This window comes from Giraffa tippelskirchi, chromosome X (assembly GCF_054371585.1).
Source record: "Giraffa tippelskirchi isolate mGirTip1 chromosome X, T2T-mGirTip1v1.2.pri, whole genome shotgun sequence".
NCBI classification, from domain to species: domain Eukaryota; kingdom Metazoa; phylum Chordata; class Mammalia; order Artiodactyla; family Giraffidae; genus Giraffa; species Giraffa tippelskirchi.
In genome coordinates this window covers 75,094,429-75,112,464 of record NC_137289.1, presented here as the reverse complement: position 1 = coordinate 75,112,464, position 18,036 = coordinate 75,094,429, and the positions used below count along the sequence as shown (strand labels likewise).

At 38.5% G+C, this 18,036-nt stretch overlaps 1 protein-coding gene and 1 pseudogene across 3 annotated transcripts in view; both read left to right on the top strand.

Annotated features, from left to right (window-relative positions):
• DACH2 (dachshund family transcription factor 2) overlaps positions 1-18,036 on the top strand; it is an 817,737-nt gene that overhangs the window by 429,678 nt on the left and 370,023 nt on the right. The window lies entirely within an intron of this gene.
• Positions 716-17,417, top strand: LOC145536477 (ubiquitin carboxyl-terminal hydrolase 10 pseudogene; annotated as a pseudogene).

Here is an 18,036-nt window from a genome sequence, read left to right as displayed (position 1 = left end):
ATCTGAGAAGAAACATTGATTTTCTTTTTTTTTTTAATTAGTTTATTTTCTATTTTTTAACTTTACAATATTGTATTTGTTTTGCCATACATTGACGTGAATCCACCATGGGTGTACATGTTTTCCCCTTCCAGAACCCCTCTTCCACCTTCAGGGCTGGTGCACCGGGAAACCTTGATTTTCATTTGTTAAGTTTTTCCCCCTTACTTTCAGGATGGAGGTGATGATTTACAGAATATCTTTCACTGTGGTTTTAACCTGCATTTCCCTAATTGGTTCTGACACTAAACATGTTTCCATGTGTTTACTAGCTGTCTGTATATAATTCATTAGAGAAAGGTTGATTGAAATCCTTTGCCTATTTTTTAATTGGGCTGCTGGCACCAGAATTGACTGGCAAGTGGCGGTGCCCTCTTGGAAGCCAGTTAGGATGCTGCCACTGAGTGTATGCATTGTTGCAAAAGTTGTAGGGCCAATAACATTTTTCCCAACCTAGGGATCCATCAAAGGGACTGAGAAGCCCTAGGGAATTTGACTCTGAAGGCCAGTGGGATTTGATTACATAATTTCCACAGGACTGGGGAAGCAGACTCCTGGAGGGCAAAAACAAAACCTTTTACATACCATAACCCAGGAGAAAGGAGCAATGCCCCACAACGAGAGACTGAGCCAGACTTGCCTATGAGTGTCCAGGAGTTTTTGGCAGAGGCACGGCATGACAGCGGCCTGCCACAGGGTCAGGGGCACTGAATACAATAGTCCGGTAAGCCGTGGCATGTTAGTATAAGTTTTTTAAAGGATGTCGCCATTACTGCCATTACCTTTACCATAGTTTGGCCTGAACTACATGGAGGGAACACAGCCCCACCCATCAGCATAAAATTGGATTAGACATTTACTGAGCATGGCCCCACTTGCCAGAGCAAGACCCAGTTTCCCCACAGCTAGTCCTTCTCATCAGGAAGCTTCTACAAACCTCTTATCCTCATCCATTAGAGGGAAGACAGAATGAAAACCACAGTCACAGAAGATTAGCCAAACTGATCACATGGATCACAGTCTTGTCAAACTCAGTGAAATCCTAAGCCATGCAGTGTAGGGCCACCCAAGATATATGGGTCATGGTGGAGAGTTCTGAAAAAATGTGGTCCACTGGAAAAGGGAGTGGCAAACCACTTAAGGATTCTTGTCTTGAGAACCTCATGAACAGTATGAAAGCAAAAAGATATGACACTGAAAGATGAACTTTCCAGGTCGGTAGGTGCCCAATATGCTACTGGAGAAGAGCAGAGAAATAGCTCCAAAAGGAATGAAGAGGATGAGCCAAAGTGGAAACAAAGTACAGTTGTGGATTGTCTGGTGGTGAAAATAAAGTCCGATGCTATAAAGAACAATATTGCATAGGAACCTGAAATGTTTCAGTCCATGAATCAAGATAAATTGCAAATGATCAAACAGGAGATGGCAAAAGTGAACATTGACATTTTAGGAATCAGTGAAGTAAAATGGACCAGAATGGGCGAATTTAATTCAGATGACCCTTATATCTACTACGATGGGCAAGAATCCCTTAGAAGAAATGGAGTAGCCCTCATAGTCAACAAAAGAGTCTGAAATGTAGTACTTGGGTGCAGTGTCAAAAATGACAGAATGACCTCTGTTCTTTTCCAAGACAAACAATTCACATCACAGGATTTCTAGTCTATACCCCAACCATTAATGCTGAAGAAGCTGAAGCTGGACAGTCCTATGAAGACCTACAAAACCTTCTGGAACTAATACCAAAAAAAGATGTCATAGGTGACTGGAATGAAAAAGGAGGAAGTCAAGAGATACCTGTAGTAACAGGTAAGTTTAGCCTGGGAGTACAAAATGAAGCAGGGCAAAGGCTAACAGAGTTTTGCCAAGAGAACCATAGCAAACATTTCTTCCAACAACACAAGAGAAGACACCACACATGAACAACACCAGATGGTCAATAGCAAAATCAGATTGATTATATTCTTTGCAGCCAAAGATGAAGAAAATCTATATAGTTAGCAAAACAAGACGAGGAGCTGACCGTGGCTCAGATCATGAACTCCTTATTGCAAAATTCAAACTTAAGTGGAAGAAAGTAACGAAAACCACTAGACCATTCAGGTAAGACCTAAATCAAATCCCTTACAATTATACAGTGGAAGTGACAAATAGACTCAAGGGATTAGATCTGATAGACAGAATACATGAAAAACTATGGACAATGGTTCATAACATTGTACAGGAGGTGATGATCAAAACCATCTGCAAGAAAAAGAAATGCAAAAAGGCAAAATGGTTGTCTGGGCGACCTTACAAACAGCTGAGAAAAGAAGAGACACAAATGGAAAAGGAGAAAAGGAAAGATATACCCATTTGAATGCAGAGTTCCGGAGAATAGCAAGGAGAGATAAGAACGCATTCCTAAGTGACCAATGCAAAGAAATAGAGGAAAACAATAGAATGAGAGGACTATGGGATCTCTTCAAGAAAATTAGAGATACGAAGGGAATATTTCATGCAAAGATGGGCACAATAAAGGACAGAAATGGTATGGTTGTAACAGAAGCAGAAGATATTAAGAAGAGGTGGCAAGAACACACAGAAGAACTATACAAAATGATCGTCATGACCCAGATAACCATGATGGTGTGATCACTCACCTAGAGCCAGACATCCTGGAGTGCGAAGTCAAGTGGGCCTTAGGAAGCATCACTACGAACAAAGCTAGTGGAGGTGATGGAATTCCAGTTGAACTGTTTCAAATCCTAAAAGATGGTGCTGGAATCAATATGCCAGCAAATTTGGAGAACTCAGTAGTGGCCATAGGACTTGTAAAGATCAGTTTTCATTCCAATCCCAAGGAAAGGCAATGTGAAAGAACATTCAAACTAATGCTCAATTGCTCTCATTTCACATGCTAGCAAAGTAATTGTGAAAATTCTCCAAGTGAGGCTTCAACAGTACATGGACTGATAACATCCAGATGTTCAAGCTGGATTTAGAAAAGGCAGAGGAACCAGAAATCAAATTGCCAACATCCATTGAATCATAGAAAAAGCAAGAGCATACCAGAAAAACATCTACTTTTGCTTTATTGACTAAGCCAAAGCCTTTGACTGTGTGGATCACAACAAACTTGGGAAAATTCTTCAAGAGATGGGAATACCAGACCACCTTACCTGCCTCCTGAGAATTCTGTATGCAGGTCAAGAAGCAACATTTGGAACCGTACATGGAGCAATGGACTGGTTCCAAAATGGGAAAGTAGTATGTCAAGGCTGATGATTGTCACCCTGCTTATTTAACTAATATGCAGAGTACATTGTGCAAAATGCTGGGCTGGATGAAGCACAAGCTGGAATCAAGATTGCAGGGAGAAATACCAATAACCTCAGATATGCAGATGACACCACCCTTAAGGCAGAAAGTGAAGAAGAACTAAGAAGCTTCTTGATGAAACTGAAAGAGGAGAATGAAAAAGTTGGCTTAAAATTCAACATTCATAAAATGAAGATCATGGCATTTTGTCCCATCACTTCATGGCAAATAGATGGGGAAACAATGGAAACAGTTGCAGACTTTATTTTCTTGAGCTCCAAAATCACTGCAGATGGTGACTGCAGCTATGAAATTAAAAGACACTTGCTCCTTGCAATAAAAACTATGACAAACCTAGACAGCATATTAAAAAGCAGAAACATTACTTTGCCAACAACGGTCCATATAGTCAAAGCTATGGTTTTCCCAGTAGTCATGTATGGATGTGGGATTTGGACCATAAATAAGGCTGAGCTCTGAAGAATTGATTCTTTTGAACTGTGGTGTTGGAGAAGACTGTTGAGAGTCTCTTGGACTGCCAGAAGATCAAATTAGACAATTCTAAAGGAAATCAGTCCTGAATATTCATTGGAAGGGCTGATGCTGAAGCTGAAGCTCCAGAATGTTGGCCTCCTGATGCAAAGAGCTGACTGATTAGAAAAGACCGTGATACTGAGAAATAGTGAAGGCAGGAAGAGAAGGAGATGACAGAGCACAAGATTGTTGCATGGACTCACCAGCTCAAAGGACATGAGTTTGAGCAAGCTCTGACAGATGGTGAAGGACAGGCAAGCTTGGCATGCTGCAGTCTATGTGGTTGCAAGTAATCAGACACAAATGAGTGACTGAAGAGCAATCTGTCTCTTAAACATTGAGTTGTATTTTAGTTTTCTGAATATTCATTTTTCCCTTCTTTTATTACATATATTCTTAAATATTGCATTCCTTTTGATATTAATATAAACTGAATAGTCATTTAAATTTCATTGTGTTATTTTTAGGTGTTTATAGAAATACAATTGTTTTATATGTTAATTTTGTGTTCTGCATCCTTATAGACCTACTTTATTAATTCAATAATTTTCACAATTGAATTCCTTGAGACTTTCTATATATCGTATCTTCTTGTACATAAGCAGAGATAGTTGTATGTCTTTCTTTCCAGTATCATAGCTTTTTAGTTTATTTACTTGACTAGTTCTTATGGCTTGAATCTCTAGTACATTTTTGAACTGAGGTGGCAATAGGAGACATCCTTTTCTTTTTCATGATCTCTGGAGCAAAGCATTAGCTATGAAGTTCTGTGAGATTTTTGTATATGCCCTTTATCATGTTGTGTGTGCATGCTAAGTCAATTTAGTCGTGTTTGACTCTTTGAGACCCTTTGGACCCTAGTCTGCTAAGTTCCTCTGTCCAAAGGAAGAATACTGGAGTATTCTACAGGCAAGAATACTGGAGTAGTTTGCCATTCTCTCCTCCAGGGGATCTTCCTGACCTGGGGATTGGACCGGTGTCTCATGTTTCCTGCATTGGCAGGCGGGTTCTTTACCACTTACGCCACCTTTATTCCCAGTTGTGAAATATTTTTTACTGAGAAAGAGTGTTATATTTTGTCAGTCTTCTTTTGTTTGTTTGTTTCTATCGATATGATAATGTAGTTTTGGTGGTTTACTCTATTGATATAGCATATTGATTTTCTATGTTAAGCCATTCTTGTATTCCTGAGATAAATCTCAATTTACTGTAGTGTATACTCCTTTTTTATGTTGTTGAATTTGGTTTTTGATGATTTTGCTGAGGATTTTTGCATTTGGATTCATAAGATAAATTGTTTTATAGTTTTCTTTTATTGTGCTGTCTTTGATTTTGATATTAAATTTACTTAAATCAAGATAAAACTTTCCTGAAAGGATGAGCTGTGAATTGTTTTCTCCTCTTCTATTTCTGTAATTTTTTTGTGAAAAATTGTATTAATTCTTAAAAAAAAAAAAAAACTTGATAGTATTCTCCATGGAAGCTACCGAATTTAGGACTTTTCTTTGTGAGAAGTTTATTTCATACCATTTCTTGTGATCTAGTCGCATGTTTTGTTTCTTTGTGAGTCAGTTTTGATAGTTTGTTTCTATTTCTACTATTTGTCCATTCCAGGTAGGCTTATAGTCTTTTATATTGCTATAAGGTCTTTAGTAATGTCTCTTTTTTATTTCTGATTGAAGTCAATTGAATTTTCTCTATTTTTGTCTGTCTATCTAACAGATTGTCAATTTTTATGATCTTTCAAAGAAACTTTTGTTTTCCTTGATTTTATTAGTTGTTTTCTATTCTCTATTCCACTTATTTCCACCATAAACTTTACCATTTTCTCTATTCTACTTGCTTTGGGTTTTGCTTGCTCTTCTTTTATCTGGTTTCATAAGGTGGAAGGTTAGGTGGTTGTTTTGAGATCTTTTTTTTTGTGGCAAAACATGCATAACATAAAGTTTAGAAGAAGGAACTATCCGTGGTCCTCTTTATACTCAACCTCAAAGATTGAATTTTCTATTTATATTTAAATTTGTAATTTATATATCAATGCAGTTCAGTCTCTCAGTTGTGTCCAACTCTTTGTGACCCCATGGACCACAGCATGCCAGGCTTCCATGTCCATCACCAACTCCCGGAGCTTGCTCAAACTCATGTGCATCAAGCCGGTGATGCCATCCAACCATCTCATCCTCTGTTGTCCCCTTCTCCTTCTGCCTTCAGTCTTTCCCAGAATCAGGGTCTTTTCCAATGAGTCAGTTCTTTGCATTAAGTGGCCAACTTTCTGGAGCTTCAGCTTCAGTCCTTTCAATGAGTATTCAGGACTGATTTCCTTTAGGAGTGACTGGTTTGATCTCATGGTAGACTCTCAAGACTCTCAAGAGTCTTCTCCAACACCACAGTTCAAAAGCATCAGTTCTTTACTGCTCAGCTAGAAATGTAAAAAGGAAAAATGGTTGTCTGAGGAGGGCTTACAAATAGCTGAGAAAAGAAGAGATGCAAAAGGCAAAGGAGAAAAAGAAAGATATACCCATTTGAATGCAGAGTTCTGAAGGATAGCAAAGAGAGATAAGAAAGCCTTCCTAAGTGATCAATGCAAAGAAATAGAGGAAAACAATAGAATAGGAAGACTATGAGATCTCTTCAAGAAAATTAGAGTTACCAAGGGAATATTTCATGCAAAGATGAGCACAATAAAGGACAGAAATGGTATAGTCGTAACAACATCAGAAGATATTAAGAAGAAGTGGCAAGAATACATAGAAGAACTACACAAAAAAGATCTTCATGACCCAGATAACCATGATGGTGTGATCAGTCATGTAGAGCCAGACATTCTGGAGTGTGAAATCAAGTGGTCCTTAGGAAGCATCACTAGAAGCAAAGCTAGTGGAGGTGATGGAATTCCAGTTGAGCTATTTCAAATCCTAAAAGATGATGCTGTTAAAGTGCTGTTCTCAACATGCCAGCAAATTTGGCAAACTCAGCAGTGGTCACAGGACTGGAAAAGGTCAGTTTTCATTCCAATCCCAAAGAAAGGCAATGCTAAAGAATGTTCAAACACCACACAATTGCACTCATCTCACACGCTAGCAAAGTAATGCTCAAAATTCTCCAAGCCAGGCTTCAACAGTACATGAACCATTATTTATTTATTTATTTTTTTTTTATAAATTTATTTATTTTAGTTGGGGGCTAATTACTTTACAATATTGTAATAGTTTTTGCCATACATTGACATGAATCAGCCATGGGTTTACATGTGTTCCCCTTCCCGGACCCCCCACCCACCTCCCTCCCCATCCCATCCTTCTGGATCATCCCATTGCCCCGGCCCTGAGCCCTTGTCACATGCATCGAACATGGAATGGTGCTCTGTTTCACATATGACAATACACATGTCTCAATGCCATTCTCCCAGAACGTCCCACCCTCACCTTCTCCCTCAGAGTCCATAAAATTGTTCCATGCATCTGTGTCTCTTATTCTGTCTCGCATATAGGGTTATCGTTACCATCTTTCAAATTCCATATATATGCATTAGTATACTGTATTGTTGTTTTTCTTTCTGGCTTACTTCACTCTGTATAATGGGCTCCAGTTTCATCCATCTCAGTAGAACCGATTCAAATGTATTTTTTTTAATGGCTGAGTAATATTCCATTGTGTATATGTACCACAGCTTCCTTATCCATTCGTCTGCTGATGGACATCTAGGTTGCTTCCATGTCCTGGCTATTGTAAACAGTGCTGCGATGAACATATATACCTACGGCTAAATACAATTTAAGATTACAATAGAGGACACATTTACTATAATACTATGAACATAGTATTAGAAAATTAGTGTATAAAGTTTAGAAAAAAGCCTACTAAAATCTGAGGTTAATACCATTGCAATATTTATGCTGAAGCATGGAATCTAGTCATTCTTTTCAAATTTAGTGAATTCATGCATGTAAGGGCTGGGTCTACACTATGTTAATAAAGTGAACATTTTAGTTAAAGCTTGTGGGGGATCCAAATAAATGAAAGTATTTTTTAACAGTCAAAGTTTACCATTTTAGCCATTGGAAAGTGTACAATTCAGGAACCTTTAGTATAGTCACAGCTTTGTACAATCACTGTGTTGGTACACAATATTTTCATCATTCCAAAGTGGTATCTCCTACCCACTAAGCAGTCACTTTTAATACTCCCTCTTCCAGCCGCTGACCACCACTATTATACTTTCTTCTCTCTGGAATTGTCTGTTCATGATATTTTAGGTGAAAAGAATATGTGGCCATTTGCATCTGGCTTCGTTCATTAGCGTGTTTTCAAGGTTCATCTATGGTGTAGTGTATATCAGTTTTCATTATTTTCTATGTCTGAGTAATATTCTATTTTATAGACACACAACATTTTGTTTATCCATTTATCAATTGATGAATATTTGGGTTATTCCTAACTTCTGACTACCGTGAATAGTGCTGCTATGAATATTAGTGTACAAGCTTTTGCTGTATAATCTGTTTTCATTTATGATATCTAGGAGTGTAATTGCCTGTTCATATCATAATTTTATGTTTAACTTTTTCAGAAACCATAAAATTGTTTTCTAGAGTGATTACACTATGTTACAATCCAACCAGCAACGCATATGGGTTAGAATTTCTCCATATCCTCGCCAACACTTGTTTTTTTTTTTTCCCATGTAGTCATCCTCATGAATGTGCAGTGGCATCTCTTTTGGTTTTGAGTTGAATCTCACAAATGACTAATGACATTGATCATCTTTTCATGCCCTGTTGACTGTTTGTGTGTGTGTGTTTATCCTCTTTGGAGAAATGTCTATTCATCTCCTTTGCCTATTATTTAATGGTTTGTCTCTTTTTTTGGCTATAAAAATTCTTTACATATTCTGAATACAATAATTATATCCAATATATGATTTTCTCCTATTCGTGGGCTGTCTTTTCACTATTTTGATAGTGTTTAATGTGCAAAAATTCAGTTCAGTTCAGTCGCTCAGTCGTGTCCGACTCTTTGCGACCCCATGAATTGCAGCACGACAGGCCTCCCTGTCCATCACCAACTCCCGGAGTCCACCCAAACCCATGTCCATCGAGTTGGTGATGCCATCCAACCATCTCATCCTCTGTCGTCGCCTTCTCCTCCTGCCCCCAATCCTACCCAGCATTAGGGTCTTTCCCAATTAGTCAACCCTTCGCATGAGGTGGCCAAAGTATTGGAGTTTCAGTTTCAACATCAGACCTTCCAAAGAACACCCAGGATTGATCTCTTTTAGGAAGGATTGATTGGATCTCCTTGCAGTCCAAGGGACTCTCAAGAGTCTTCTCCAATACCACAATTCAAAAGTATCAATTCTTCGGCACTCAGCTTTCTTCACCGTCCAACTCTCACATCCATACATGACCACTGGAAAAACCATAGCCTTGACGAGATGGACTTTTGTTGGCAAAGTAATGTCTCTGCTTTTAAATATGCTATCTAGGTTGGCCATAACCTTCCTTCCAAGGAGTAAGCGTCTTTTAATTTCATGGCTGTAGTCACCATCAGCAGTGATTCTGGAGCCCCAAAAAATAAAGTCTGACACTGTTTCCCCATCTATTTCCCATGAAGTGATGGGACCAGATGCCATGATCGTAGTTTTCTGAACGTTGAGCTTTAAGCCAACTTTTTCACTCTCCTCTTTCACCTTCATCAAGAGGCTCTTTAGTTCTTCTTCACTTTCTGCCATAAGGGTGGTGTCATCCGCATATCTGAGGTTATTGATATTTCTCCTGGCTATCTTGATTCCAGCTTGTGTTTCTTCCAGCCCAGCGTTTCTCATGATGTACTCTGCATATAAGTTAAATAAGCAGGGTGACATTTAGTTAATTCCAACTTATCTAGCTTTCCCTTTTGTTCTTTGTGCTTTTGGTGTTATAACTATGCAATCATGCCAAATCCAAGATTATCAAGTTTTAGAGTTAGCGCCTGTTGTCCTAGCATAATTTGTTGAACAGACTATCCTTTCCCCATTGAATAGTCTCCTCACACTTGTGATCATAGATGTATGGGTTATTTCTGGACACTCAATTCTATTCCACTGTTTAGATATTTATCCTTAAGGAAGTTCCATCCTGTCATGATTACTATAGTGTTGTAGTAAGTTTTGAAATTGGGAAGTTTGAGTTCTTCAACTTTGTTATTTTTTTTCAAGATTTTGTTTTTCCTATTTGGAGCCTTTTGCAATCCCATATTGTTTTAAGATTATAATTTTTATTTCTGCAGAAAGAAAGAACTGTTAGCACATTGATAGGGTTTGCATTCAATCTGTAGATTGCTTTGGGGAGTATTGCTATCTTAACAATATTAAGTCTTTTAATTCATGAACATGGTGTGTATGTCTATTTTCATATTTAACTTAGTCATTTATATCTACAAATTTCCTTTAAGCACATTTTTAGCTACATTCTCAGTTTTGTTTTGTGTCCTCATTTCATTCATCTGAAACTACTGTCTAATTTCCCTTGTGATCTTCTCTTTCAATCATTGGTAATTTAGGAGCATGTGTTTTAGTTTCCTTACATTTTGAATTCCTCAAATTTCTTTCTTTTATTAATTTCTAATTTAATGCCATAGTTTGGATAGAGAATATACTTTTCAAGTTTTCAATTCTTTTAAATTTATTAATGCTTGTTTTATTGCCTAGTGTATGGTCTATCCTGGAGAATGTTCTGTGTACTTGAGGAGAATGTTTTCTGCTGGGTTTGGGTGGAGTATTCTATAGATGTCATTTAGGTCTATTCCCTTCAGAGTGTTGTTCAAATCTTTTATTTCCTTGTTGACATTCTGCCTAGTTGTTCTGTTATTGTTAATTGGATTGCTGAAGTCTCCAACTAGGATTTGAATTATCTATTTTTACATTTACTATTTCAGGCTTTGCATTATGCATTTTAGAGCTCTGTTGTAGATGTACATGTATCTATAATCATTATATCTTTGTGATGTATTGACCATTATTATTATAAAATGTCCCTCTTTATCACTAGCAACATTTTTTAAATGTCTGTTTTGTCCCTCCTCAGAGGGTACAGCCTTTCTTATAAGTACAGCGACTATGGGATGACAATGTTTTAGCATGGTTCTCTTTGGCTGTCATTTTCTCTGATATTTCTGTCAAGCTGTTTGCCTCTGTTGATATCACACCCAGCCCTTAGCCCTGACTCATAACCAGCTGATTTTTCTCTTATTTTTGACAATTCACTGGGGGTATAAATACTATATATAGTCTGATCCAATTATATTTTGATCCTTTGGCAGGAGTTGTTTTTATAGGCTATTCTTTGCAGTTTGTTCTGACCCCAGGAGTGGTATGATGGTGGTTTAGTCACTGAGCTGTGTCTGACTCTTGTGATACCATGAACTGTAGCCTGCTAGGTGCCACTGTCCATGGGATTCTCCAGGCAAGAATACTGGAGTAGGTTTCCATTTCCTTCTCCAAGGGATCTTCCCAGCTCAGGAATTGAACCCAGGTCTCCTGCCTTAACAGGAAGAGTCTTCACCAACTGAGCTACAAGGGAAGCCCCCAGGAGGAGGAATCATCTTGACTGTCTCCATGGTTTTCTCTGCTCAGCCAGCTAGCCTGTGGTTTATCTGGTTGCTCTCTTGGAGTTATTAGTCTTCTCTTTATCACTTACATCTAAAATATCCATTACATTCAACAAAATATAATGTTGAATGTTGTTGAATGTTTAATGGTTTAAACCATTAAGTTTAAACGTTCCAAAACTCTTACAAATAAACTCAGTTCCCTTGGAAAGACCATCTTAGTTTTCTGTTATGATAGCCCACCTCTGTCTCTTTAGTAAAAACTACACCACTGCTCTGAATTTGGGGACCAGGAGATGGCTTACTTCTCTCAGAATCATACTCCTGCTTTACATGGCAGTAACTTTTCTCTTCTTGACTTGCCTTTTCCAAGATGAAACCTTCATTCTTTGAATGAGCTGGGGGAAAGGTGATCTGGGCTGCACTGTTTTTTTTTTTTTTCCTGCTACACTCTGTTTAAGAGCTTCTGCCTTTTGAATTGTGGCTAGGTGGAGGAAGAGAGCCCTGAAACACTCAGAATGTAATAGAACTTTTGCAACATGAAACTGGGCAAGGTATGAAATGACCTGTCCCCCCTCAGAGAGATTGCATCCCTTTAACTGGGATCTGGAGGAAGAGATGCCCATGTGTTTTTTGGTCACTTCTCCTCATAATGGAGCTCCTGTTTGTTGAATTGAAGCAGAGGGTAGAGGGAGAGAGTTTTCTGGCTCAAATGTCACTGACTTTTCCTGTTCTTGTTGGGATTTAGTATTTTCAAGTGGAGATAAATGTTTCTTCTTCTGCTGTATTTAATTAGGACTGTTTCTAGAGACTTAAATTTTTGGTTTTAAATAATCCTTATCAGTTATGTTTTCCCTCTGGGAGCAATTTCTGCAGAGGTCCTAACATCACTATTCTTGAAGTCATCTGATAATGATTATTATTTCTTCCATGTAAGCTCAGTCTTTCCTGGTTCTTTGTATATCTAATAATTTTGAATTCTATTCTGTATAGTATGAATATTATGTTAGATTTTAGGACTTATTTACAGCCTATGCAGAATGTTGCCTGTGTAGAATATTGATATTTTGTTTTATCAAGGAAATCACTTTTTTATTTTCAGGCCACAACTTCTCATTCACATTGTGTATGTTGTGTTTTTGATGTAATTTTTATTAAATCTTTGCAGTAGTTTTCAAATCTATCCTTTGTGTACATAATCTAGGACATTCTGTTACTTGGCAGTGGTTTCATTTAGTTTATTTCTCAATATCTTTGGTTTGCAGACCAAGATTAGATCCCCATGTATGCACAGTTCAGAATTGATACCAGGATTTCATAAATTATTTTTAGGCTCACTGCCTTGAGTGCCTCCCCCTTCCTGATTTCTCCTGCAGTTTCCAGTTCTTTGGTCTCCTTTTGTCAGACCTTTGGACAGATATTTGAGACTTAGTTACTCTACTATATTGTGCACTTCCATTCCTGTGCCTGTGTTCATTTTCAAGTGATGGAGAATCAGAAAGAAAAAAAATATCAGTGGGTCTGTCCCCAACTTCTCGGTATCAGATCTCCATTTATCAGAAGGAAAAATTCATGTACTCTTGTTTCTGCACTACAGATTGATACATAGGACAAGAAGTACTGGAGAAAGGAAAACAAGAAATAAAAACAAGCAAAAAATTGAGGGTTTCCAGTATCTCTGAATATTAAGAGTTCCCTTTCTTACTCCTTAAGCCAGAAGCAGAGGACTTCTATTTCCCTCTCTGTCTGCACCAGTGCCCATTTATATATTTCAAGCTATGTTGAGTTCAAACTGGAAGATACTGGAGGGAAAATTTTATAAACCTACTACCAGATTGGTAGTCTTTGAATTCTGAGGCTCTGACTATATCCTTCTGCTGATATACTTTTCAGAATTCTCAATGAGCTATATTGTGCATTCTGTCTACATATCATTGTGTTGTGTGAGAGGAAAAGGGTGGTGTACGTTTACCTTCTTTACGTAGAAGCACAATCAGCCTTGTTACAGCATGTATTTTGGTCTCTCCCTGAATGCCAAGGTACACCATTTCTGTACCACTAATCACACACATAAATTATGGCCTATGATTTTAGTAGTCATTGCTGTACTTGTAACAAAGGCCATGAGTTTTTATGAACTTTCGTTATGATTACCTAACAATCTACTGATTTCCCCTTGCAGTCCTCAGGGAAAGAGGAAATTCATATTACTGACATGACATAACATGCTCAGTCACTCAGCATGCCCGACTCTTTGCAACTGCATGGGCTGTAGTCCACTAGGCTCCTTTGTCCGTGGGATTTTTAAGTCAAGGTTACTGGAATGGGTTGCAATTTCCTTCTTCAGGGGGTCATCCTAACCCAGGGATTGAACCTGTGTCTCCTGCATTGGCAGGTGGATTCTTTACCACTGAGCCACCTGGAAAGCCCTGTTTATAATACTATGATGTACAATTCAACTCACAGCTTTTCCTCCACAATTTAAAATCTTGAAATTTATTTCATTTGCTTCTAGTAATATGTGCAAATGCTTGTTTATAAATCAAATGTTTATTTTAGTGAAAACTATTATTTAACTTGACACCATTATTACTGCATTAAAGTAAAGTGAAAATGTGTTAATACTGCATATCTTCTGTTCAGTTCAGTTCAGTCGCTCAGTCGTGTCCAACTCTTTGAGACCCCATGAACTGCACCACGCCAGGCCTCCCTGTCCATCACCAACTTCCGGAGTCCACCCAAACTGATGTCCATTGGGTCGGTGATGCCATCCAACCATCTCATCCTCTTTTGTCCCCTTCTCCTCCTGCCCTCAATCTTTCCCAGTGAGTCAGCTCTTCTCATCAGGTGGCCGAAGTATTGAAATTTCAGCTTCAGCATCATTCCTTCCAATGAATATTCAGGACTGATTTCCTTTAGGATTGACTAATTTGATCTCCTTGCAGTCCAAGGGACTCTCAAGAGTCTTCTCCAACACCACAGTTCAAAAGCATCAATTCTTCTGTACTCAGCTTTCTTTATATTCCAACTCTCACATCCATACATGACCACTGGAAAAACCATAGCCTTGACTACACAGACCTTTGTTGACAAAGTAATGTCTCTGCTTTTCAATATGCTGTCTAGGTTGGTCATAACTTTCCTTCCAAGGAGTAAGCATCTTTTAATTTCATGGCTGCAGTCACCATCTGCAATGATTTTGGAGCCCAGAAAACATGTCTTTAATGTAATAAAGACCTGAAATGTGACTTTAATATTGTTTATATTTTAATGTCATAGAAAAATACTCTGGGGACTTCCATTTTGGTCCAATGGTTAAGAGTTCACCTTTCAATGCAGGTGGTGTAAGATTGATTCCTGGATGAGGAGCTAAGATTCCACATGCCTTGTGGCCAAAAACCAAAACAGAAACAATATTGTAACAAATTCAGTAAAAGAGTCCACATCAAAAAAAAATCTTTAAAAAAGGGAACTAAATTTCCTTATAGAAAAAACAAAGGAAAAGTCATATCCAAAATAAGAAATAAATTAAAAAAAATAAGAAAAGTACTCTGAAGATGAAATAGTTCTTATTTACTTTTCACTGCAATGAATAGTATATCAAAGGACAGCAGACATCTTTTCCTTCTGTTCTGATTGGCCAAAAGAAAATTCAGGAATAGAAGACAATATGTAGTCATCTGTGAATAAATGTAGTTGGAAATTATGATTGAGGGCAATAGAAACCCAGGCCTACAAACTTCCTTTCTCTGTTAAAATAAAAATCCTGACAAAAAGAAAAAAAGAGCAGACAGTAAATTGTCCAGTTTTCATGACTTCTGGTTAAAGATCTTCATTATAGATTTATTATTTTTACTTCATTATGCAATGCAGATTTGTTTCATTATTGAGGATCATAATATTAAGTTTTTTCAAATGGAAAAGAGCTATTTCCTTGGGAGAGTGTGTGTACTGATGTTGCTTTTGTTATTGTTGTTTTCAGTCTCAAGTACAGAATTATATTTTTGTCTTTTGAACAAGTATTTAATATGGAGGCAGCATTGGCAAAAGGGAAATATATTTATTTGGTGCTTATTTCAAAATGAAGGGTGGAATAAAATGAACCTTGGTTCTTTTGTGTCTGTAAAACTATTGAACTCTACTCTCTTATTGTTGTGAACACACTTAGTTTCCATTTGTCTTGCTTTAATGTTTTTCCATCCTCTTCTTCCTCTTCATTTATTCCTTAACCATTTATTACATGTATTTTTGTTGTTGTTGTTGTTCTGTAACAGTTTTGGTAATGATACCTAAGGGATCTTATTGAGAATATATATAAATTAAAATCTGATGCAAAGAGGAAGCATTGTGAAGAGTTGGTTGAACACCAAGGCTCATTAAAATGGACTGCCACGGCCCTCTGCACCCTGTAGTATATTTGGGGAATTTTAGCCCTGATGAATTCAATCAGTTCTTTGTGACTCAATGCTCTTCAGTTGACTTTCTTCCATACAGTGGAGCAGTTCTGTGTGCACAAGTTGTTGATAGAAAAGTTATTAGACAATTGAATTTGGTGTTAATGAAGTAATTGAACCCAGTGACATTTTGCCAAGAACTCCCAACTACAGCATTTCAAGCACATTGAATCCATAGGCCCCTGAATTTGTCCTTAGTTTCACAACTTCCAAAAAGATTTCTGATGGCATAGATAAAGAAGTGAATTATAGCTTTACCAGCTACCAGTACTGAGGCTCTGCTCTTCCTCTGTGTGGCAACTATAATGTGGAGATGGAAGTTTTAGACAACAGTGGCATCTCAGGTGGTAGAACAAATGAAGCATTAAAAGGAAGGAAAATGCCCACCTGGATATTAGAGTTACTCAAATGATGGTGGAGAGGGTAGTACTTCCACAGAAGCCCTGGGCAATGGCCATGCCAATCCAGTAGTCCCGAACAGTGTAGGTGTAGAGGATGTGGAGTTCATGGATAATGTGCCCCTATTGGGGACACCCAAGATTTGTGGCAGCCCTGAGAATGCCATGAACTTCATCAGTGACACTGTGCCTGGTGGTTCTTTTCCCAGAACCCTTGACAATGGAGCCAGGACTGCAGGGCAGCCTGAGGGCTGCCATAGGGCTGACGTTGAACAACCTTGGCTCACTGAAGAGGCTGGCAGGGACACCCTGTCGAAGATAGCTGTGGCTCAGCCTTATGTTAGGACTGATATTACTGAGAACCCCGGAATTTCCAGCAGACAAATATTTGAATCCTTGAGTGAGGGCACGGCTGCCAACAGGGTGGAGTTGCATACTGTGAAAAGCTTAGACATGGAAAGCCAAGAGCACCTCCCCTCCTGTGGGAGGCCCAGGCTCTGTGGCAGACACTGCACCTACTAGTCAGCTCGTGAAGTCGTGAGCCAGTCTTTGGCATGATTCTAAGCCCTCTTCTTCTTCCTCCTTCTTTCCCTCCCCTCTCCTGCCCCCCCCATTCCTCCTCTTCCCCTGTGATTTCTGTGGAAACTAAGTGTTTCCTTCCTGCCCCGTCTTCCCTTGTCTCTGAAAAGCAGGCCAAAGTCAAGAAAGGTCTGGTTCCAGTTTTGGAGGATCCTGTGGCCATAAAAATTGTAGAGTAACTGGAAAACATAACCCTGGTTCATAAACTAATGCCATTGCAAGTTCATGGTCTGATTAACAAAGGAAACTGGTGCTATGTTAACACTACACTGCAGTCATTGGTTGCTTGCCTTCCAATGTATCACCTCCATTGTTTCACCTGAAGTTCATTCCCCTATATTCAAAAGTGCAAAGACCTTGTAAGTTCACACTTACAATAGATAACTTTGTTTAGCTAATGTATGAGTTTACTCTCATGGCAGTACCTCTAAAAACTATACAAGCTTTTTGGGATAAAATCATGAGGGATATGTGGCCCCTGGGAGAAATATCAACAACCTCAGATATGCAGATGATACCACTCTAATGGCAGAAAGTGAAGAGAAACTTAAGAGATTCTTGATGAAGGTGAAAGTGGAGAGTAAAAAAGCTGGCTTAAAACTCAACATTAAAAAAAGCCCCTAAGATTATGGCATCCAGTCCCATCAGGACGTGGCAAAAAGAAGGGGGAAAAGTGGATGCAGTGACAGATTTTATTTTCTGGGCTCCAAAATCACTGCAGACAGTGACTGCAGCCATGAAATTAGAAGACACTTGCTGCATGGAAGAAAAGCTATGGCAAACCTAGACAGCATATTAAAAAGCAGAAACATCACTTTGCCAACAAAGGTCTGTATAGTGAAACTATGGTTTTTCCAGTAGTCATGTATGGATGTGAGAGTTGGACCATAAAGAAGGCTGAGCACAGAAAAAATGATGCTTTTGAATTGTGGTGTTGGAGAAGACTGTTGAGAGTCCCTTGGACTGCAAGGAGATTAAACCAGTCAATCTTAAAGAAAGTCCTTCCAAGGACTGACACTGAAGCTGAAGCTCCAATACTTTGGGCAGCTGATGGAAAGAGCTGATTCACTGGAAAAGACCCTGATGCTGGGAAAGTTGAAGGTAAAAGGAAAAGGGGATGACAGTGAATGAGATGGTTAGAGAGC